The sequence below is a fragment of the Heterodontus francisci genome, chromosome 22, assembly GCF_036365525.1.
Source record: "Heterodontus francisci isolate sHetFra1 chromosome 22, sHetFra1.hap1, whole genome shotgun sequence".
In the NCBI taxonomy this organism is placed as follows: domain Eukaryota; kingdom Metazoa; phylum Chordata; class Chondrichthyes; order Heterodontiformes; family Heterodontidae; genus Heterodontus; species Heterodontus francisci.
The window spans coordinates 35,861,184-35,886,068 of NC_090392.1; the positions used below are offsets into that span (position 1 = coordinate 35,861,184).

At 44.9% G+C, this 24,885-nt stretch overlaps 4 non-coding genes across 4 annotated transcripts; all 4 read right to left on the bottom strand.

Moving 5' to 3' along the window:
* Nucleotides 1-3,403: 3,403 nt before the first annotated feature.
* On the bottom strand, nucleotides 3,404-3,476 carry trnav-cac (transfer RNA valine (anticodon CAC)). The gene has a single exon. It is a non-coding gene; the product is annotated as a tRNA-Val (tRNA).
* Nucleotides 3,477-6,883: 3,407 nt separating this feature from the next.
* trnav-cac (transfer RNA valine (anticodon CAC)) lies at nucleotides 6,884-6,956 on the bottom strand. The gene has a single exon. It is a non-coding gene; the product is annotated as a tRNA-Val (tRNA).
* Nucleotides 6,957-10,352: 3,396 nt separating this feature from the next.
* On the bottom strand, nucleotides 10,353-10,425 carry trnav-cac (transfer RNA valine (anticodon CAC)). The gene has a single exon. It is a non-coding gene; the product is annotated as a tRNA-Val (tRNA).
* A 7,377-nt stretch (nucleotides 10,426-17,802) lies between these two features.
* Nucleotides 17,803-17,875, bottom strand: trnav-cac (transfer RNA valine (anticodon CAC)). The gene has a single exon. It is a non-coding gene; the product is annotated as a tRNA-Val (tRNA).
* Nucleotides 17,876-24,885: the final 7,010 nt, after the last annotated feature.

The window sequence follows — 24,885 nt, forward strand, 5'->3', positions numbered from 1 at the left end:
TCAACACAGTTGCAGCGCTGAGGAAGCTGCAAGTATTGTTAAACTGTACAGTCTTAATCGATTTGTGCTGCTTGTTTCATTGAAATGCAATTCCACTGTGACATTTCGCAAGGCTGCAGAGGTATTGACCCAGCCATGGACGATCAGCAGTGCACAACACATCGCCAGTCCATTCAGGCCATCGTACCATTGCCAGTTTTTTGAAAGACTTGCCATTTGGGCCCACTTCCTTAGCTCTGCTTTTCTTTGCCTCTCCTTTCATGCAATTATCCAATTCCCTTTTTTTTAAACTCTCACTTAAGAAACTAAGTTTGTAAGAGGTGCAGCAGCTGCTGCAGTGTTAATGCACAGTGTGCCATCATTGACAAAGATTCCCTTCCCCAACCACACCAAGACATCCACTTGGGATTCTTGCCAAGTTCTGGATTTCATTTCTCTTTATTTACTGATTGCACTGACACATATTTGTGTTTTTAAACTCTTTATTTTGATCAAATGAGTCCTTATTTTGCTGAGTTGCTACATACAATGTGATTACCCTCGCAGTAGAATGCGTAACAGAGGCAGTTATATAATGGGGGCGAAGCTTCACTGCAGCTATATCATGTCCTGGTTGGACCCCACCTGGAGTCCTCTGCATAGTCTGGGCATGACAATTTATATAGCATACAAATTGGCCTTGGTATACAGGGCAGTTCAGATCCAGCAGAATGTTTGCAGAGTTCAAATGGTTAGATTAGGAAGCCATGTCCCCTCTTCCACAGAGACAGCTGTTGGTTTCACCTGGTGCCTCACTTGTTTCTGAATTTCAAGGTGTAGAATGAAATCAAGCAACGTAACCCAAGTTTGCAATGCATTCCACGCAATCATCAAACACATCATTCCTGTCTTCCTCACCTTAGCTGCACAGCCCTCGAAACGTTGCAATCCATGTAACACAGTATTTGTTCCAGGTTTAGGCTTTCAGTAGGATTCTAATAATATCTGTGCCCTCATCTTGAAATGAGATTCTCAGCAATATCCAACACAAATTGAATTGTATAGATGACAGGCAAATATAAGAAAACAGGTCAGTCTGCAACACAATTCCATGGTGCCCATTTTCAGATGCACAATAGTCATCTTTTCCAGCAAATGAAAGAATTTTTCAGTGAATCATTTGCAAAGTCAGAGTTAATGGCATTTGTGCTTTTCTTTCTTCTTGTTTTGCAACATACTGGCGCCTAAATCCAATTCATGTATATTCATGTTTATTGGGGAGACCAAACGCAGACTGGGTGACCGCTTTGCGGAATACGTCGGCTCAGTCCGCAAGCAGGACCCTGAGCTTCCGGTCGCTTGCCATTTCAAGACTGCCCACTGCTCTCATGCTCACATCTCTATCCTGGGATTGCCTCAGTGTTCCAGTGAACATCAACACAAGCTCGAAAAACAGCATCCCGTTGACCGATTAGTTTAGTTTGGTGATACAGCAGTGAAACAGGCCCTTCGGCCCACCGAGTCTGTGCTGACCATCGACCACCCATTTATACTAATCCGACACGAATTCCATATTCCTACCACATCCCCACCTTCCCTATATTTCCCTACCACCTCCCTATACGAGGGGCAATTTATAATGGCCAATTAACCTATCAAGCAGCCAGTCTTTGGCATGTGGGAGGAAACCGGAGCACCCAGAGGAATCCCACGCAGACACAGGGAGAACTTGCAAACACCACGCAGGCAGTGCCCAGAATTGAAGGCGGGTCGCTGGAGCTGAGAGGCTGCGGTGTGAACCACTGCACACGAGAGCGTGCCGGACTGAATATTGAGTTCAATAATTCCAGAGCATGACGGGGCCCCCATTTTACTTTCATTTTTTGTTATTTTTCATTTTTACATTTTTTACATTTTTTTGTATGTTTATTTTATTTCATCTTAGTTTGTTCAGTTTGCTTACCCACTGTTTTTTTTCCTGTTTGTACTTGCTGCTGTTCAATTTTCAGTCCATTAACAGTCCTCTCTGTACTAATGCTTTGTCTTTCAACACACCATTAACATATTGTTTGCCTTTGCTCCATGACCTTCGGGTCAGCTATTCTGTGGCCTTGTCCAATCTACACCTCCTTTGTTATCTCTTGCTCCACCCCCGCTTTACTTGCTTCTAACCTTTGACATTTCTAATATTTGCCAGTTCTGAAGAAGGGTCACTGAGCCGAAATGTTAACTCTGCTTCTGTCTCCACAGATGCTGCCAGTCGTGCTGAGTATTTCCAGAATTTCTTGTTTTTATTTCAGATTTCCAGCATCCACAGTATTTTGCTTTTATTCAATTATATTCTTCCTCAGTTCAATATGAAGGAGCGCTTTAATATTGAGCGGAGCCGCAGTGCATCTCATTTTCAACGCCACCTTGTTAGTGTTCCTGTTACTTGCCGAATGAAGAACAAAATAAAATGATAATTTGGCAGGTCTGCCTGTTTCCTTAGCTTCAGTTACAGAATCAGCCGTGTCCGTCTTTAAGGGAGGCAAAGTACTCCTGGCGGCTCTGCGTGACGCTGAATAGTTATGTTAATCTGCATCAATAAATCCAGGTATGTCTCTGTTACTGACTGAACAAAACGCTAATAAGTCTGTGAGCGACTGTCATAACTTAAATAACTTTTTCCCCTCTGCGTGTCATGAACCTTTACCCCTTGTCATAATTGCGGCTGCATGTTAAGAGCTGCGTTATCAAGGTGCTTAAGACACCAAGAATCTGCTGCAGCAGTGGTTAAATTGAAAAGGATTTTTGCCCCTTTTACCCAAGAAGAAATGTTCAGGAGGAGCAATTTCCCCCAACTTGTTTCCACCGGAGATTCATCATTGCAACTCAAAGAAAGTTTCAGTCACTTGGGTGTTCTGTCAGAGCTGCTCGGAGGTTCAGTGACCCGGATATCATGTGCCTACGTTTTGCTGAGCCGGTGCTTGGTTTCTGGGGAGATTTGGCCCGGGTTGTGCTATTTTACCTCCCCGAGATGGCCAGTAACCTGTTGATTCAGGCAGCAGACGCCTCTTGCTGCTGACAGCGAGTAATTGGACAGTGCGGGTCAAAATATTGCAGCGTGCCCCTGTCTCAACGACTGTGGAGCTGGTGAAAGTGAATTGCTGATGTGCTTTCGCCTCGTCTGAAATGAGACAAAGATTCGCTGTTACTTCGCAAGCTCGTGTTGCAGGTTTCTATTCTAATCTGAGCCAAATAAAGTGTTACTGCTCGGTTTTGAAGGTCTTTCTGCAGCATCAGGACTAGAAAGAGGAGCGAGTGCAAGGCATTGTGCACACAATGTGCAAGAGAAAGAGAGCTTTGAGAAATTGTGTTGTGTTAATGGGGAATGTCAATGATTGCATATTTCTTGCTAAGATGTTTGGGTTAGTTTTGAAAATGTTTCTGCTCAGTTTTGAACTGAGGACCTTTTGCGTGTGAGGCAAACGTGATCACCACTACACTACAGAAACTCAACACAGTTGCAGTACTGAGGAAGCTGTAAGTATTGTTAAACTGTACAGTCTTAATCGATTTGTGGTGCTTGTTTCATTGAAATGCAATTCCACTGTGACATTTCGCAAGGCTGCAGAGGTATTGACCCAGCCATGGACGATCAGCAGTGCACAACACATCGCCAGTCCATTCAGGCCATCGTACCATTGCCAGTTTTTTGAAACACTTGCCATTTGGGCCCACTTCCTTAGCTCTGCTTTTCTTTGCCTCTCCTTTCATGCAATTATCCAATTCCCTTTTTTTTAAACTCTCACTTAAGAAACTAAGTTTGTAAGAGGTGCAGCAGCTGCTGCAGTGTTAATGCACAGTGTGCCATCATTGACAAAGATTCCCTTCCCCAACCACACCAAGACATCCACTTGGGATTCTTGCCAAGTTCTGGATTTCATTTCTCATTATTTACTGATTGCACTGACACATATTTGTGTTTTTAAACTCTTTATTTTGATCAAATGAGTCCTTATTTTGCTGAGATGCTACATACAATGTGATTACCCTCGCAGTAGAATGCGTAACAGAGGCAGTTATATAATGGGGGCGAAGCTTCACTGCAGCTATATAATGTCCTGGTTGGACCCCACCTGGAGTCCTCTGCATAGTCTGGGCATGCCAATTTATATAGTATACAAATTGGCCTTGGTATACAGGGCAGTTCAGATCCAGCAGAATGTTTGCAGAGTTCAAATGGTTAGATTAGGAAGCCATGTCCCCTCTTCCACAGAGACAGCTGTTGGTTTCCACCTGGTGCCTCACTTGTTTCTGAATTTCAAGGTGTAGAATGAAATCAAGCAACGTAACCCAAGTTTGCAATGCATTCCACGCAATCATCAAACACATCATTCCTGTCTTCCTCACCTTAGCTGCACAGCCCTCGAAACGTTGCAATCCATGTAACACAGTATTTGTTCCAGGTTTAGGCTTTCAGCCGTATTATAATAATATCTGTGCCCTCATCTTGAAATGAGATTCTCAGCAATATCCAACACAAATTGAATTGCATAGATGACAGGCAAATATAGGAAAACAGGTCAGTATGCAACACAATTCCATGGTGCCCATTTTCAGATGCACAATAGTCATCTTTTCCAGCAAATGAAAGAATTTTTCAGTGAATCATTTGCAAAGTCAGAGTTAATGGCATTTGTGCTTTTCTTTCTTCTTGTTTTCAAACATACTGGCGCCTAAATCCAATTCATGTATATTCATGTTTATTGAGGAGACCAAACGCAGACTGGGTGACCGCTTTGCGGAATACGTCGGCTCAGTCCGCAAGCAGGACCCTGAGCTTCCGGTTGCTTGCCATTTCAAGACTGCCCACTGCTCTCATGCTCACATCTCTATCCTGGGATTGCCTCAGTGTTCCAGTGAACATCAACACAAGCTCGAAAAACAGCATCCCGTTGACCGATTAGTTTAGTTTGGTGATACAGCAGTGAAACAGGCCCTTCGGCCCACCGAGTCTGTGCTGACCATCGACCACCCATTTATACTAATCCGACACGAATTCCATATTCCTACCACATCCCCACCTTCCCTATATTTCCCTACCACCTCCCTATACGAGGGGCAATTTATAATGGCCAATTAACCTATCAAGCAGCCAGTCTTTGGCATGTGGGAGGAAACCGGAGCACCCAGAGGAATCCCACGCAGACACAGGGAGAACTTGCAAAAACCACGCAGGCAGTGCCCAGAATTGAAAGCGGGTCGCTGGAGCTGTGAGGCTGCGGTGTGAACCACTGCACACGAGAGCGTGCCGGACTGAATATTGAGTTCAATAATTCCAGAGCATGACGGGGCCCCCATTTTACTTTCATTTTTTGTTATTTTTCATTTTTACATTTTTTACATTTTTTTGTATGTTTATTTTATTTCATCTTAGTTTGTTCAGTTTGCTTACCCACTGTTTTTTTTCCTGTTTGTACTTGCTGCTGTTCAATTTTCAGTCCTTTAACAGTCCTCTCTGTACTAATGCTTTGTCTTTCAACACACCATTAACATATTGTTTGCCTTTGCTCCATGACCTTCTGGTCAGCTATTCTGTGGCCTTGTCCAATCTACACCTTCTCCTTTGTTATCTCTTGCTCCACCCCCGCTTTACTTGCTTCTAACCTTTGACATTTCTAATATTTGCCAGTTCTGAAGAAGGGTCACTGAGCCGAAATGTTAACTCTGCTTCTGTCTCCACAGATGCTGCCAGTCGTGCTGAGTATTTCCAGAATTTCTTGTTTTTATTTCAGATTTCCAGCATCCACAGTATTTTGCTTTTATTCAATTATATTCTTCCTCGGTTCAATATGAAGGAGCGCTTTGATATTGAGCGGAGCCGCAGTGCATCTCATTTTCAACGCCACCTTGTTAGTGTTCCTGTAACTTGCCGAATGAAGAACAAAATAAAATGATAATTTGGCAGGTCTGCCTGTTTCCTTAGCTTCAGTTACAGAATCAGCTGTGTCCGTCTTGAAGGGAGGCAAAGTACTCCTAGCGGCTCTGCGTGACGCTGAATAGTTATGTTAATCTGCATCAATAAATCCAGGTATGTCTCTGTTACTGACTGAACAAAACGCTAATAAATCTGTGAGCGACTGTCATAACTTAAATAACTTTTTCCCCTCTGCGTGTCATGAACCTTTACCCCTTGTCATAATTGCGGCTGCATGTTAAGAGCTGGGTTATCAAGGTGCTTAAGACACCAAGAATCTGCTGCAGCAGTGGTTAAATTGAAAAGGATTTTTGCCCCTTTTACACAAGAAGAAATGTTCAGGAGGAGCAATTTCCCCCAACTTGTTTCCACCGGAGATTCATCATTGCAACTCAAAGAAAGTTTCAGTCACTTGGGTGTTCTTGAAGAGCTGCTCGGAGGTTCAGTGACCCGGATATCATGTGCCTACGTTTTGCTGAGCCGCTGCTTGGTTTATGGGGAGATTTGGCCCGGGTTGTGCTATATTACCTCCCCGAGATGGCCAGTAACCTGTTGATTGAGGCAGCAGACGCCACTTGCTGCTGACAGCGAGTAATTGGACAGTGCGGGTCAAAATATTGCAGCGTGCCCCTGTCTCAACGACTGTGGAGCTGGTGAAAGTGAATTGCTGATGTGCTTTTGCCTCGTCTGAAATGAGACTAAGATTCGCTGTGACTGAGCAAGCTCGTGTTGCAGGTTTCTATTCTAATCTGAGCCAAATAAAGTGTCACTGCTCGGTTTTGAGGAACTTTCTGCAGCATCAGGACTAGAAAGAGGAGCGAGTGCAAGGCATTGTGCACACAATGTGCAAGAGAAAGAGAGCTTTGAGAAATTGTGTTGTGTTCATGGGAAATGTCAATGATTGCATATTTCTTGCGAAGATGTTTGGGTTGGTTTTGAAAATGTTTCTGCCCAGTTTCGAATTGGGGACTTTTTGCGTGTGAGGCAAACGTGATCACCACTACACTACAGAAACTCAACACAGTTGCAGCGCTGAGGAAGCTGCAAGTATTGTTAAACTGTACAGTCTTAATCGATTTGTGCTGCTTGTTTCATTGAAATGCAATTCCACTGTGACATTTCGCAAGGCTGCAGAGGTATTGACCCAGCCATGGACGATCAGCAGTGCACAACACATCGCCAGTCCATTCAGGCCATCGTACCATTGCCAGTTTTTTGAAAGACTTGCCATTTGGGCCCACTTCCTTAGCTCTGCTTTTCTTTGCCTCTCCTTTCATGCAATTATCCAATTCCCTTTTTTTTAAACTCTACCTTAAGAAACTAAGTTTGTAAGAGGTGCGGCAGCTGCTGCAGTGTTAATGCACAGTGTGCCATCATTGACAAAGATTCCCTTCCCCAACCACACCAAGACATCCACTTGGGATTCTTGCCAACTTCTGGATTTCATTTCTCATTATTTACTGATTGCACTGACACATATTTGTGTTTTTAAACTCTTTATTTTGATCAAATGAGTCCTTATTTTGCTGAGTTGCTACATACAATGTGATTACCCTCGCAGTAGAATGCATAACAGAGGCAGTTATATAATGGGGGCGAAGCTTCACTGCAGCTATATCATGTGCTGGTTGGACCCCACTGCATAGTCTGGGCATGCCAATTTATATAGTATACAAATTGGCCTTGGTATACAGGGCAGTTCAGATCCAGCAGAATGTTTGCAGAGTTCAAATGGTTAGATTAGGAAGCCATGTCCCCTCTTCCACAGAGACAGCTGTTGGTTTCCACCTGGTGCCTCACTTGCTTCTGAATTTCAAGGTGTAGAATGAAATCAAGCAACGTAACCCAAGTTTGCAATGCATTCCACGCAATCATCAAACACATCATTCCTGTCTTCCTCACCTTAGCTGCACAGCCCTCGAAACGTTGCAATCCATGTAACACAGTATTTGTTCCAGGTTTAGGCTTTCAGCCGTATTATAATAATATCTGTGCCCTCATCTTGAAATGAGATTCTCAGCAATATCCAACACAAATTGAATTGCATAGATGACAGGCAAATATAGGAAAACAGGTCAGTATGCAACACAATTCCATGGTGCCCATTTTCAGATGCACAATAGTCATCTTTTCCAGCAAATGAAAGAATTTTTCAGTGAATCATTTGCAAAGTCAGAGTTAATGGCATTTGTGCTTTTCTTTCTTCTTGTTTTCAAACATACTGGCGCCTAAATCCAATTCATGTATACTCATGTTTATTGAGGAGACCAAACGCAGACTGGGTGACCGCTTTGCGGAAGACATCGGCTCAGTCCGCAAGCAGGACCCTGAGCTTCCGGTTGCTTGCCATTTCAAGACTGCCCACTGCTCTCATGCTCACATCTCTATCCTGGGATTGCCTCAGTGTTCCAGTGAACATCAACACAAGCTCGAAAAACAGCATCCCGTTGACCGATTAGTTTAGTTTGGTGATACAGCAGTGAAACAGGCCCTTCGGCCCACCGAGTCTGTGCTGACCATCGACCACCCATTTATACTAATCCGACACGAATTCCATATTCCTACCACATCCCCACCTTCCCTATATTTCCCCACCACCTCCCTATACGAGGGGCAATTTATAATGGCCAATTAACCTATCAAGCAGCCAGTCTTTGGCATGTGGGAGGAAACCGGAGCACCCAGAGGAATCCCACGCAGACACAGGGAGAACTTGCAAAAACCACGCAGGCAGTGCCCAGAATTGAAAGCGGGTCGCTGGAGCTGTGAGGCTGCGGTGTGAACCACTGCACACGAGAGCGTGCCGGACTGAATATTGAGTTCAATAATTCCAGAGCATGACGGGGCCCCCATTTTACTTTCATTTTTTGTTATTTTTCATTTTTACATTTTTTACATTTTTTTGTATGTTTATTTTATTTCATCTTAGTTTGTTCAGTTTGCTTACCCACTGTTTTTTTTCCTGTTTGTACTTGCTGCTGTTCAATTTTCAGTCCATTAACAGTCCTCTCTGTACTAATGCTTTGTCTTTCAACACACCATTAACATATTGTTTGCCTTTGCTCCATGACCTTCTGGTCAGCTATTCTGTGGCCTTGTCCAATCTACACCTTCTCCTTTGTTATCTCTTGCTCCACCCCAGCTTTACTTGCTTCTAACCTTTGACATTTCTAATATTTGCCAGTTCTGAAGAAGGGTCACTGAGCCGAAATGTTAACTCTGCTTCTGTCTCCACAGATGCTGCCAGTCGTGCTGAGTATTTCCAGAATTTCTTGTTTTTATTTCAGATTTCCAGCATCCACAGTATTTTGCTTTTATTCAATTATATTCTTCCTCGGTTCAATATGAAGGAGCGCTTTGATATTGAGCGGAGCCGCAGTGCATCTCATTTTCAACGCCACCTTGTTAGTGTTCCTGTAACTTGCCGAATGAAGAACAAAATAAAATGATAATTTGGCAGGTCTGCCTGTTTCCTTAGCTTCAGTTACAGAATCAGCTGTGTCCGTCTTGAAGGGAGGCAAAGTACTCCTAGCGGCTCTGCGTGACGCTGAATAGTTATGTTAATCTGCATCAATAAATCCAGGTATGTCTCTGTTACTGACTGAACAAAACGCTAATAAATCTGTGAGCGACTGTCATAACTTAAATAACTTTTTCCCCTCTGCGTGTCATGAACCTTTACCCCTTGTCATAATTGCGGCTGCATGTTAAGAGCTGGGTTATCAAGGTGCTTAAGACACCAAGAATCTGCTGCAGCAGTGGTTAAATTGAAAAGGATTTTTGCCCCTTTTACACAAGAAGAAATGTTCAGGAGGAGCAATTTCCCCCAACTTGTTTCCACCGGAGATTCATCATTGCAACTCAAAGAAAGTTTCAGTCACTTGGGTGTTCTTGAAGAGCTGCTCGGAGGTTCAGTGACCCGGATATCATGTGCCTACGTTTTGCTGAGCCGCTGCTTGGTTTATGGGGAGATTTGGCCCGGGTTGTGCTATATTACCTCCCCGAGATGGCCAGTAACCTGTTGATTGAGGCAGCAGACGCCACTTGCTGCTGACAGCGAGTAATTGGACAGTGCGGGTCAAAATATTGCAGCGTGCCCCTGTCTCAACGACTGTGGAGCTGGTGAAAGTGAATTGCTGATGTGCTTTTGCCTCGTCTGAAATGAGACTAAGATTCGCTGTGACTGAGCAAGCTCGTGTTGCAGGTTTCTATTCTAATCTGAGCCAAATAAAGTGTCACTGCTCGGTTTTGAGGAACTTTCTGCAGCATCAGGACTAGAAAGAGGAGCGAGTGCAAGGCATTGTGCACACAATGTGCAAGACAAAGAGAGCTTTGAGAAATTGTGTTGTGTTCATGGGGAATGTCAATGATTGCATATTTCTTGCGAAGATGTTTGGGTTGGTTTTGAAAATATTTCTGCCCAGTTTCGAACTGGGGACTTTTTGCGTGTGAGGCAAACGTGATCACCACTACACTACAGAAACTCAACACAGTTGCAGCGCTGAGGAAGCTGCAAGTATTGTTAAACTGTACAGTCTTAATCGATTTGTGCTGCTTGTTTCATTGAAATGCAATTCCACTGTGACATTTCGCAAGGCTGCAGAGGTATTGACCCAGCCATGGACGATCAGCAGTGCACAACACATCGCCAGTCCATTCAGGCCATCGTACCATTGCCAGTTTTTTGAAAGACTTGCCATTTGGGCCCACTTCCTTAGCTCTGCTTTTCTTTGCCTCTCCTTTCATGCAATTATCCAATTCCCTTTTTTTAAAACTCTACCTTAAGAAACTAAGTTTGTAAGAGGTGCGGCAGCTGCTGCAGTGTTAATGCACAGTGTGCCATCATTGACAAAGATTCCCTTCCCCAACCACACCAAGACATCCACTTGGGATTCTTGCCAACTTCTGGATTTCATTTCTCATTATTTACTGATTGCACTGACACATATTTGTGTTTTTAAACTCTTTATTTTGATCAAATGAGTCCTTATTTTGCTGAGTTGCTACATAAGCTATTTACTGTTTTTGTTAATATCTATAGTTGTACTTAACTAAGGGGTAATTGAATAAAAGAAATGGCAGCCAGTGTAGTGTCTTGCTCCTCCTGCAGAATGTTCGAGGTGAGGGAAACCTCCGGTGGCCCTGCCGACATCACCTGCTGGAAGTGCATCCGTCTCCAGCTCCTATCAGACCGTGTTAGGGAATTGGAGCTGGAGCTGGATGAACTGAGGATCATTCGGGAAGCTGAGGGGTTGATAGATAGAAGCTACACGGAGGTCGTTACTCCACAAATCAAAGGCAGCTGGGTAACAGTTAGAGGTGGGAAGAGGTCAGTGCAGGGATCTCCTGTGGTCGTTCCCCTCAACAACAAGTATACAGTTTTAGATACTGTTGGGGGGGACGGCCTATCGGGGGCAGGCTGCAGTGACCGGGCCTCTGGCACGGGGTCCTGCACTGTGGCTCAGAAGGGAAGGAGGGAGAATGGGAGAGCACTAGTCATCGGGGACTCGATGGTGAGGAGTACGGACAGGCGGTTCTGTGGGCGCAGGCGAGACGCACGGATGGTTTGTTGCCTCCCTGGTGCCAGGGTCCGTGATGTTTGTGATCGCGTCTTCAGGATCCTTAAAGGGGAGGGGGAGCAGCCAGAGGTCGTGGTGCACATTGGCACCAACGACGTAGGAAGGAAGGGTGGCACAGATGTTAGAAGTGAGTTTAGGGAGTTAGGCTGGAAGCTGAAAGCTCGGACGGACAGAGTTGTTATCTCTGGTTTGTTGCCGGCGCCACGTGATAGTGAGGCTAGGAATAGGGAGAGAGCACAGCTGAACACGTGGCTGCAGGAATGGTGTAGGAGGGAGGGCTTCCAGTTCTTGGATAATTGGACTGCATTCTGGGGAAGATGGGACCTGTTCAAACAGGACGGGCTGCATCTGAACCAGAGGGGCACCAATATCCTGGGAGGGAGGTTTGCTAGTACTGTTCGGGAGGGTTTAAACTAGTTTGGGAGGGGGATGGGAACCGGACTTGTAATCCAGGGACCAGTGGGTCCACTCAGAAAGACAAAGAGTGTAGTGAGGTATTGGGGAAGGTAGCACTGTCACAGAGGACAGATGGGCACAGAGAAGGGTTAAAGTGCGTATACTTCAACGCAAGAAGCATCAGGAATAAGGTGAGTGAATTGAAGGCGTGGATGGGCACTTGGGACTACGATGTTGTGGCCATCACTGAAACGTGGATAGGTGAGGGGGAGGAATGGTTTTTGGAGGTACCTGGTTATAGATGTTTTCATAAGATTAGGAATGGTGGTAAAAGAGGTGGGGGGGTGGCATTGTTAGTTAGAAATAGTGTAACAACTGCTGAAAGAATTTTCGAGGAGGATCTGCCGACTGAGGCACTGTGGGTTGAGGTCAGGAACAGGAAAGGAGCAGTCACCTTGATGGGAGTTTTCTATAGGCCCCCCAATAGCAGCAGGGAGGTGGAAGAGCAGATTGGGAAACAGATTTTGGAAAGGAGCAGAAGTCACAGGGTAGTAATTATGGGGGATTTCAACTTCCCAAATATTGATTGGCAACTCTTTAGATCGAATAGTTTGGATGGGGTAGTGTTTGTGCAGTATGTCCAGGAAGCTTTTCTGACTCAGTATGTAGACTGCCCGACCAGAGGGGAGGCAATATTGGATTTGGTACTAGGTAATGAACCAGGGCAAGTGATAGAGCTGTTGGTGGGCGAGCACTTTGGAGATAGTGATCACAATTCTGTAGCATTCACTGTGGTAATGGAGAGGGATAGGTATGTGCAACAGGGCAAGGTTTACAATTGGGGGAAGGGTAGATATGATGCTGTCAGGCAGGAACTGAGGAGCATAAGTTGGGAGCATATGCTGGCAGGGAAGGGCACGGTCGAAATGTGGAACTTTTTCAAGGAGCAGATAGTAGGGGCCATTGATAAGCATGTCCCTGTCAGACAGGGAAGGGATGGTCATGTGAGGGAACCGTGGTTGACAAGAGAGGTTGAGAGTCTTGTTAGGAAGAAGAAGGATGCGTATATAAAGTTGAGGAAAAAGGGCACAGGCATAGCTCTGGAGGGATACAAGATGGCCAGGAAGGATCTGAAGAAAGGGATTAGGAGAGCTAAGAGAGGGCATGAAAAATGCTTGGCGGGTAGGATAAAAGAAAACCCCAAGGCCTTTTACGCGTATGTCAGAAATATGAGGATGACTAGGGGGACCGTAGGTCCGGTCAAGGACAATAGCGGGAGACTGTGTGTTGAGCCGGAAGAGATAAGTGAGGTTTTGAATGAGTACTTCTCTTCGGTATTTACGAATGAGAAGGGGTGTATTACTGAAGAGGACGGTGGGAAGCAGACTGGTAAGCTCGAGGAAGTGCTCGTTAGGAGGGAAGATGTGTTGGGGTTTTTGAATAACTTGAAGATAGACAAGTCTCCCGGGCCTGACGGGGTATATCCAAGGATGTTATGGGAAGCAAGGGATGAAATTGCAGAGCCGCTGGCAATGATCTTTTCATCTTCTCTGCTGACGGGGGTGGTACCAGGTGATTGGAGGGTGGCAAATGTTGTGCCCCTGTTCAAGAAAGGGAATAGGAACAACCCTGGGAATTACAGGCCAGTTAGTCTTACTTCAGTGGTAGGCAAGTTGATGGAAAAGGTGCTGAGGGATAGGATTTCTGAGCATCTGGAAAGACACTGCTTGATTCGGGACAGTCAGCACGGTTTTGTGAGGGGTAGGTCTTGCCTCACAAGCCTGATTGAATTCTTTGAGCAGGTGACCAAGCAAGTGGATGAGGGTAAACCAGTGGATGTGGTGTACATGGATTTTAGTAAGGCATTTGATAAGGTCCCCCATGGTAGACTTATGGAGAAAGTCAGGAGGCATGGGATAGTGGGGAATGTGGCCAATTGGATTAAGAATTGGCTAACTGATAGAAGGCAGAGAGTGGTCTTAGATGGTAAATACTCAGCCTGGAGCCCAGTTACCAGTGGCGTGCCGCAGGGATCAGTTCTGGGTCCTCTCCTGTTTGTGATTTTTATTAACGACTTGGATGAGGAAGTCGAAGGGTGGGTCAGTAAATTTGCAGATGATACAAAGGTTGGTGGAGTTGTGGATACCGAGGAGGGCTATTGTCGTCTGCAAAGGGACTTGGATAGGTTGCAGTGCTGGGCTGAAAAGTGGCAGATGGAGTTTAACCCTGAAAAGTGTGAGGTCGTCCATTTTGGAAGGACAAACATGAATGCAAAATACTGGGTTAACGGTAGGGTTCTTGGGCATGTGGAGGAGCAGAGAGACCTTGGGGTCTATGTGCATAGATCATTGAAAGTTGCAACTCAAGTGGATAGGGCTGTGAAGAAGGCATATGGGGTGTTAGCGTTCATTAGCAGAGGGATTGAATTTAAGAGCCGTGAGGTGATGATGCAGCTGTACAGGACCTTGGTAAGGCCTCATTTGGAGTACTGTGTGCAGTTCTGGTCGCCTCATTTTAGGAAGGATGTGGAAGCCTTGGAGAGGGTGCAGAGGAGATTTACCAGGATGTTGCCTGGAATGGAGAATAAGTCTTACGAGGAAAGGCTGAACATTCTAGGCCTCTTCTCATTAGAAAGGAGAAGGATGAGGGGTGACATGATAGAGGTTTATAAGATGATCAGGGGAATAGATAGGGTAGACAGTCAGAAACTTTTTCCCCGGGTGGAGCAAAGCGTTACAAGGGGTCATAAATTTAAGGTGAAGGGTGGGAGATATAAGGGGGATGTCAGGGGAAGGTTCTTTACCCAGAGAGTGGTCGAGGCATGGAATGCCTTGCCCGGGGAAGTTGTTGAGTCAGAAACTTTAGGGACTTTCAAAAGGCTTTTGGATAGGTATATGGATAAAGGAGAATGATGGGGTATAGATTAAATTGTCCTTGACAGAGGACAAAGGATCGGCACAACATTGTGGGCCGAAGGGCCTGTTCTGTGCTGTATGTTCTATGTTCTATGTTCTATACAATGTGATTACCCTCGCAGTAGAATGCATAACAGAGGCAGTTATATAATGGGGGCGAGCTTCACTGCAGCTATATCATGTGCTGGTTGGACCCCACTGCATAGTCTGGGCATGCCAATTTATATAGTATACAAATTGGCCTTGGTATACAGGGCAGTTCAGATCCAGCAGAATGTTTGCAGAGTTCAAATGGTTAGATTAGGAAGCCATGTCCCCTCTTCCACAGAGACAGCTGTTGGTTTCCACCTGGTGCCTCACTTGTTTCTGAATTTCAAGGTGTAGAATGAAATCAAGCAACGTAACCCAAGTTTGCAATGCATTCCACGCAATCATCAAACACATCATTCCTGTCTTCCTCACCTTAGCTGCACAGCCCTCGAAACGTTGCAATCCATGTAACACAGGATTTGTTCCAGGTTTAGGCTTTCAGTAGGATTCTAATAATATCTGTGCCCTCATCTTGAAATGAGATTCTCAGCAATATCCAACACAAATTGAATTGTATAGATGACAGGCAAATATAAGAAAACAGGTCAGTCTGCAACACAATTCCATGGTGCCCATTTTCAGATGCACAATAGTCATCTTTTCCAGCAAATGAAAGAATTTTTCAGTGAATCATTTGCAAAGTCAGAGTTAATGGCATTTGTGCTTTTCTTTCTTCTTGTTTTGCAACATACTGGCGCCTAAATCCAATTCATGTATATTCATGTTTATTGGGGAGACCAAACGCAGACTGGGTGACCGCTTTGCGGAAGACGTCGGCTCAGTCCGCAAGCAGGACCCTGAGCTTCCGGTTGCTTGCCATTTCAAGACTGCCCACTGCTCTCATGCTCACATCTCTATCCTGGGATTGCCTCAGTGTTCCAGTGAACATCAACACAAGCTCGAAAAACAGCATCCCGTTGACCGATTAGTTTAGTTTGGTGATGCAGCAGTGAAACAGGCCCTTCGGCCCACCGAGTCTGTGCTGACCATCGACCACCCATTTATACTAATCCGACACGAATTCCATATTCCTACCACATCCCCACCTTCCCTATATTTCCCTACCACCTCCCTATACGAGGGGCAATTTATAATGGCCAATTAACCTATCAAGCAGCCAGTCTTTGGCATGTGGGAGGAAACCGGAGCACCCAGAGGAATCCCACGCAGACACAGGGAGAACTTGCAAACACCACGCAGGCAGTGCCCAGAATTGAAAGCGGGTCGCTGGAGCTGTGAGGCTGCGGTGTGAACCACTGCACACGAGAGCGTGCCGGACTGAATATTGAGTTCAATAATTCCAGAGCATGACGGGGCCCCCATTTTACTTTCATTTTTTGTTATTTTTCATTTTTACATTTTTTACATTTTTTTGTATGTTTATTTTATTTCATCTTAGTTTGTTCAGTTTGCTTACCCACTGTTTTTTTTCCTGTTTGTACTTGCTGCTGTTCAATTTTCAGTCCATTAACAGTCCTCTCTGTACTAATGCTTTGTCTTTCAACACACCATTAACATATTGTTTGCCTTTGCTCCATGACCTTCTGGTCAGCTATTCTGTGGCCTTGTCCAATCTACACCTTCTCCTTTGTTATCTCTTGCTCCACCCCCGCTTTACTTGCTTCTAACCTTTGACGTTTCTAATATTTGCCAGTTCTGAAGAAGGGTCACTGAGCCGAAATGTTAACTCTGCTTCTGTCTCCACAGATGCTGCCAGTCGTGCTGAGTATTTCCAGAATTTCTTGTTTTTTTTTCAGATTTCCAGCATCCACAGTATTTTGCTTTTATTCATGTATATTCTTCCTCGGTTCAATATGAAGGAGCGCTTTGATATTGAGCGGAGCCGCAGTGCATCTCATTTTCAACGCCACCTTGTTAGTGTTCCTGTTACTTGCCGAATGAAGAACAAAATAAAATGATAATTTGGCAGGTCTGCCTGTTTCCTTAGCTTCAGTTACAGAATCAGCTGTGTCCGTCTTGAAGGGAGGCAAAGTACTCCTAGCGGCTCTGCGTGACGCTGAATAGTTATGTTAATCTGCATCAATAAATCCAGGTATGTCTCTGTTACTGACTGAACAAAACGCTATTAAATCTGTGAGCGACTGTCATAACTTAAATAAATTTTCCCCCTCTGCGTGTCATGAACCTTTACCCCTTGTCATAATTGCGGCTGCATGTTAAGAGCTGGGTTATCAAGGTGCTTCAGACACCAAGAATCTGCTGCAGCAGTGGTTAAATTGAAAAGGATTTTTGCCCCTTTTACCCAAGAAGAAATGTTCAGGAGGAGCAATTTCCCCCAACTTGTTTCCACCGGAGATTCATCATTGCAACTCAAAGAAAGTTTCAGTCACTTGGGTGTTCTGTGAGAGCTGCTCGGAGGTTCAGTGACCCGGATATCATGTGCCTACGTTTTGCTGAGCCGGTGCTTGGTTTCTGGGGAGATTTGGCCCGGGTTGTGCTATTTTACCTCCCCGAGATGGCCAGTAACCTGTTGATTCAGGCAGCAGACGCCTCTTGCTGCTGACAGCGAGTAATTGGACAGTGCGGGTCAAAATATTGCAGCGTGCCCCTGTCTCAACGACTGTGGAGCTGGTGAAAGTGAATTGCTGATGTGCTTTCGCCTCGTCTGAAATGAGACAAAGATTCGCTGTTACTTCGCAAGCTCGTGTTGCAGGTTTCTATTCTAATCTGAGCCAAATAAAGTGTCACTGCTCGGTTTTGAGGGTCTTTCTGCAGCATCAGGACTAGAAAGAGGAGCGAGTGCAAGGCATTGTGCACACAATGTGCAAGAGAAAGAGAACTTTGAGAAATTGTGTTGTGTTAATGGGGAATGTCAATGATTGCATATTTCTTGCTAAGATGTTTGGGTTAGTTTTGAAAATGTTTCTGCTCAGTTTCGAACTGAGGACCTTTTGCGTGTGAGGCAAACGTGATCACCACTACACTACAGAAACTCAACACAGTTGCAGCGCTGAGGAAGCTGCAAGTATTGTTAAACTGTACAGTCTTAATCGATTTGTGCTGCTTGTTTCATTGAAATGCAATTCCACTGTGACATTTCGCAAGGCTGCAGAGGTATTGACCCAGCCATGGACGATCAGCAGTGCACAACACATCGGCAGTCCATTCAGGCCATCGTACCATTGCCAGTTTTTTGAAAGACTTGCCATTTGGGCCCACTTCCTTAGCTCTGCTTTTCTTTGCCTCTCCTTTCATGCAATTATCCAATTCCCTTTTTTTTAAACTCTCACTTAAGAAACTAAGTTTGTAAGAGGTGCAGCAGCTGCTGCAGTGTTAATGCACAGTGTGCCATCATTGACAAAGATTCCCTTCCCCAACCACACCAAGACATCCACTTGGGATTCTTGCCAACTTCTGGATTTCATTTCTCATTATTTACTGATTGCACTGATACATATTTGTGTTTTTAAACTCTTTATTTTGATCAAATGAGTCCTTATTTTGCTGAGATGCTACATACAATGTGATTACCCTCGCAGTAGAATGCGTAACAGAGGCAGTTATATAATGGGGGCGAAGCTTCACTGCAGCTATAGAATGTCCTGGTTGGACCCCACCCGGAGTCCTCTGCATAGTCTGGGCATGCCAATTTATATAATGTTTTTTGTAAACATATAAATCGTAAAAGTGTAGTTCAAGGATATGTTGGACTGATTAGGCAACAAAGAGAAATAGTTTTGTTGAGACTGAGGTGCTAAATGAGTACTTTGCATCTCTTTTCACTAGAGAACAGGATGCTGTCAATGTAGCTGTAAAGGATGAGATAGTAGTGATAATGGAGAAGACAAAAATAAATAAAGAGGAGGTAATTAAGAGATTGGCAGATCTCAAAGTAGGAAAGTCACCCTGTCCAGATGGGATGTATCCTTAGATACTGTGGGAAGTAAAAATGTAAATTGCAGAGGATCAATCTTCCAATCCTCCTTGGATATGGGAATCATACCAGAGATCTGGAGGACTGCAATTGTTACACCCCTGGACAAAAAAGGGGAGAGTGATAAACCCAGCAACTGCAAGCCAGTTAGCCTAACATCAGTTGGGGGTGGGGGGGGGGGAACTTATAGAGATAATGAGAGTCATTTTAACCCCCAAAAACAGATGGGTTTGAATCGGATAGGAAGTTAAAATGTTAAAAATTCAAGCCACCCACTTCTGGTTTTAATGGAGGAAGGACAAGGGGTAGGCAACCAATTCACTTTCAGGAGGCATGTCAATCATTGAAACCTTTTAAGGAGGCTGCATGCTTCTATTTTAAGAAGATTGCTATTGTTAACTGCTGGGGGTAAAATGAGGTGAGAGGGTCAGATTCATAAGGTAAGTGTCTTTACAGACTGTCAGGAGGAGCAGGTCTGTTTCCTCCAAGGCCCAACAAGCAAACCCTGTAACCTGAACTCCCGAAATTTGTCCGACACCCCACAACTCCACAATTTCCTCCTGATGTTCCCACAATCACTGACCACCACCCCACCATCTCTCCCAACATCCCCACAATGGTTCCATTCAATCATCACTTCCATCCAATCGCAACCCCCACCCCCTCCCATCTCCCACCCACCCCCCCCCCTCCCCCACCCTGCTTCTACCTGGAAATACCTCCCGAATAGCACTGTGGGTGTGCATACACCACATGGATTGCAGTGGTTCAAGAAGGCAGCTCACCACCACCTTCTGAAAGGTAACTAGGCATGGACAATAAATGCTCACTTGGCTAGCGATGCTCACATCCCATGAATGAATTTGAAAAAGAGTAAAAGAGCATTTTTTTTTAGAACACCATTATTTTTATTGATTTATCACTTATCTGCAGGGTTGCTCACAGCAGTGTCCTGAATATTAATGTTTAATTCCTGGAGATTTCAGAACAACCCTGAATGGTTGGCAACCCTACCACAGCCTTGGGGGTAAAAGTTGGACTGAAGTATTTTGTTCTTCCTGTGTCAAATGGTAAGGATGGTAGTAATCAATGACAACTGACTGTCCATTAACTGACTGTCAGTACCAGCAATGACAAGAGGTAGTGAGTCAAAAAACAAAAAAAATACCAAGATACCTTTTTGAATAAGTCTATGGGCTGCAATTGCAGACAGTCAGTGGTTCACTGCATTCTGTTTCTTTTTTAACCTTCCGTACCTACTGATAAGTTTCAAACTGGGACACTTGATCAAAATGTGTAACAAAACAGCAAGGAATTATTTGTTTGGAGGTTGATTTCGTAAGGACGTTGCATGCGCAAAACATAGGCCCATAATGTGAGGGCGGCATGCTGCATGGCCGAAACAATTATTGTGGTGTGACATTACTGTGGTATCCTCCCATAAAAGAATATGGCAGAGCATCTTGTGAGGGGAAAGAGATGGACACTGAACTGAAGTAAGTTAGTTTCCTTAAATAAGGTTGTTTTGTATATTGTGTTCGCAGGATGCTTGACTTTAAGTTTAAAGGCTTTCTTCTTCCTGGCAGCTTCACACCATCTTTTTATGCTAGAGCTGATATTGACTGTCACCAGTGCCAAGTCACCTCTGCCAGTTGGCTTCAGTAAGAGTGAACTAATATCCATTTGCCCAATTCTTGCCAGTATTTTGCTGAGCTCTCCATGCCCAAGAAGACATTATATTGACACCAGACGTGCAGAATAAAAGAAATTCAGGTAGTCTAATACCAGATTCAAATCCCTTGTTGGAGCAATGGGTTTGAGAGGCTACACAGTAAAAGACAAACTAGGGCTGAAGAGAGAGTTGAGGTAATGATGCAATCCGCAGATCTGTTGACTGCAGTCCTGATTTAATAGGTCAGATGTCGAGGACTATTGGCTACCTCTTACCTTCCGGGAGCAAAGCAGACCTGTGGGGAGAACGCCGAGAGCGAAGCCTATAAATTGTACCCGAGGATCGAAGCCCAGTCTCTTACCATCCGGGAGCGGAACGCAGAGGACCTGTGGGGAGAACGCCGAGAGCAGAGCCTATAAATCAAACCCGAGGATCGAGGCCCAGTCTCTTACCTTCCGGGAGCAGAGCGGAGAGGAGAGGAGTGGATCTGTGGGGAGAACACCGAAAACGGAGCCTATAAATCAAACCCGAGGATCGAGGCCCAGTCTCTTACCTTCCGGGAGCAGAGAGGAGAGGAGTGGATCTGTGGGGAGAACACCGAAAACGGAGCCTATAAATCAAACCCGAGGTTCGAGGCCCAGTCTCTTACCTTCCGGGAGCGGAGCGGAGAGGACCTGTGGGGAGAACACCGAAAGCGGAGCCTATAAATCAAACCCGAGGATCCAGGCCCAGTCTCTTATCTTCCGGGAGTGGAGCAGAGAGGAGAGGAGTGGAGCGGACTTGGGGGGAGAACGCCGAGAGCGGAGCCTAAAAATCAAACCCGAGGATCAAGGCCCAGTCTCTTACTTTCCAGGAGTGGAGAGGAGAGGAGCTCTTCCAGTGCGCTGGAGTTGTGGAAATAAAAGCCAACAGTGACATCACAGGAGAGCTGCAAGTTGATTGGTTGGTGAGTCACTGCTGTTAGGGATTAACTCTAAATAGCTGGGTAAGTATCTCAGGTAAGAAAAGTTTAAAAGTAGTTTTTTTTTTCAGGGAGCTCTGTAGTAATGAGGACCAGGGAAGAAGGGCCCTAGAGTAACTGATATTATTGGACATTAAGATCTTCCAGAAAATTTAATTTGGTTTAAAGGGTTATGTCATGGCAGGAGAGCTTAAAGCCGTGGTGTGCTCCTCGTACTCCATGTCGGAAGCCGGGAACATTTCCAGTGCCCGGGACCAGCATTAGTGCAGGAAATGTGTCCAGCTGCAGCTCCTGGAAGGCCGGGTTTTTGAGCTGGAGGGCGGCTGGGGACACTGTGGAGCATCCATGAGGCGGAGAATATCGTGGATAGCACCTATAGAGAGGTGGTCACACCGCAGGCTCAGACCCCACAGGCAGGAGGGGAACGGGTGACCACAAGGCAGAGCAAGAGGACTAGGCAGGCAGTTCAGGAATCTCCTGTGGCTATTCCCCTGCAAAACAGATATACTGCTTTGGATACTGTTGGGGGGAATGGCCTCTCAGGGGAAAGCAGCAACAGCCCAATTCATTGCACCATGGTTGGCTCTGCTGCACAGGGGAGGAGTAAAAAGTGTAGGAATGCAATAGTTATAGGGGATTCAATTGTGATGGGAATAGATGGGTGCTTCTGTGGCCGCAAAAGAGACTCCAGGATGGTATGTTGCCTCCCTGATGCTAGGGTCAAGGATGTCTGAGACCGGTTGCAGGACATTCTGAAGGGGGAGGGTGAACAGCCAGTGGTCATGGTACACATTAGTACAAACGACATAGGTAAAAAAAAAAAAGGATTTGGTCCTAAAAGCAGAATATAGGGAGCTAGGAAGCAAGTTGAAAAGTAGGACCTCAAAGGTAGTGATCTCAGGATTACTACCAGTGCCACGTGCTAGTCAAAGTAGAAATAGCAGGATATAGCGGATGAATACGTGGCTGAAGAGATGGTGTGAGGGGGAGGGTTTTAGATTCCTGGGACATTGGGACCGGTTCTGGGGGAGGTGTGACCAGTACAAACTGGACAGGTTACACCTGGGCAGGACCGGGACTGAAGTCCTGGGGGAGTATTTGCGAGAGTGGTTGGGGAGGATTTAAACTAAAATGGCAGGGGGATGGGTACCTTTGCAAGGAGTCAGAGGAGGGGGGATCAAAGACAAGAACAAAAGACAGTAAGGGGAATAAGAAAAGTGATAGGCAGAGAAATCAAGGGCCAGAATCAAACAGGACAACAGTGAAAAATAGTGGGAAGAGGACAAGTAATGTTAAAAAGACAAGGCTTAAGGCTTTGTGCCTTAACGCACGGAGCATTCACAATAAAGTGGATTAATTAATCGCACAAATAGATGTAAACGGATATGAAAAAGTTAGGATTACGGAGACATGGCTGCAAGGTGACCAGGGATGGGAAATGAACATCCAGGGATATTCAGTATTTAGGAAGAACAGACAAAAAGCAAAAGGCGGTGGAGTTGCATTGCTGGTTAAAGAGGATATTAACACAATAGTGAGGAAAGATATTAGCTCTGACGATGTAGAATCTGTATGGGTAGAGCTGAGAAACACGAAGGGGCAAAAAACGTTAGTGGAGGTTGTATATAGACCACCAAACTATAGTGGTGATGTTGGGAATGGCATTAAACAGGAAATTAGAGATGCATACGATAAAGGAACATCTGTAGTTATGGGTGAGTTTAATCTGCATATAGATTGGGCAAATCAAATTAGTCACAATACCATAGAGGAGGAATTCTTGGAGTGTATACGGGATGATTTTCTGGACCAATATGTTGAGGAACCAACTAGAGAACAGGCCATCCTAGACTGGCTATTGTGTAAAGAAAGAGGAATAATTGACAACCTAGTGGTGCGAGACCCCTTGGGGACGAGCAACCACAATCTGATAGAATTCGTCATCAAGTTGGAGAGTGACATAGTTGTTTCTGAGACTAGGGTCCTGAATCTTAGTAAAGGAAACTACGAAGGTATGAGTTGCGAGTTGTCTATGATGGATTGGGAAATGTTACTTAAAGGGATGACGGTGGATAGGCAATGACAAACATTTAAAGAGCACATGGATGAACTGCAACAATTGTTTATCCCTGTCTGGCGCAAAAGTAAAATGGGAAAGGTAGCCTAACCATGGCTTACAAGGGAAATTAGAGATAGCATTAGATCCAAAGAAGAGGCATATAAATTTGCCAGGAAAAACAACAGACCTGAGGACTGGGAGCAGTTTAGAATTCAGCAATGGAGGACCAAGGGATTGATTGAGAAGGGGAAAATAGAGTACAAGAGCAAACTTGCGGGGAACATAAAAACTGACTGCAAAACTTTCTATAGGTATGTGAAGAGAAAAAGATTGGTGAAGACAAATGTAGGTCCTTTACAGTGAGAAACGGGAATTTATTATGGGGAATAAAGAAATGGCTGACCAACTAAATGCATACTTTGGTTCTGTCTTCACTAAGGAGGACACAAATATCATACCAGAAATGTTGGGGAACACAGGGCTTAGTGAGGGAGAGGAACTGAAAGAAATCAGTATTAGTAGAGAAATGGTGTTGGGGAAATTGATGGGATTGAAGGCCGATAAACCCCCAGGGCCTAATGGTCTGCATCCCGAAGTACTTAAGGAAGTGGCCCTAGAAATAGTGGATGCATTGGTAGTTATCTTCCAAGATTCTATAGATTCTGTAACAGTTCCTACAGATTGCAGGGTAGCTAATGTAACCCCACTATTTAAAAAGGGAGGTAGAGAGAAAGGGAAAATCATGCTTCACAAATCTACTAGAATTCTTCGAGGATGTGACTGGTGGAGTTGATGAGGGGGAGCCAGTGGATGTGGTTTATTTGGACTTTCTGAAAGCTTTTGACAAAGCCCCACATAAGAGATTTGCATGTAAAATTAAAGCGCATGGGATTGGGGGTAGTGTATTGCGATGGATAGAAAATTGGTTGGCGGACAGGAAACAAAGAGTAAGGATAAATTGATCTTTTTCCGAATGGCAGGCAGTGACTAGTGGGGTACTGCAGGGATCGGTGCTAGGACCCCAGCTATTCACAATATACGTTAATGATTTGGATGAGGGAACAAAATGTAATATCTCCAAATTTGCAGATGGCACAAAACTGGGTGGGAGGGTGAGTTATGAAGAGGATGCAGAGAGGCTTCAGGGTGATTTGGACAAGTTGAGTGATTGGGCTATTGCATGGCAGATGCAGTATAATGTGGATAAATGTGAGGTTATCCACTTTGGTAGTAAAAATAGGAAGGTAGATTATTATCTGAACGGCGATAAACTGAGAGACGGGAATATGCAGCGAGACCTGGGTGTTCTCGTCCACCAGTCACTGCTTTTCTCTTTTTCTACATACCTGCTGTAAGTTCTTTGGCCGGGACCCATGC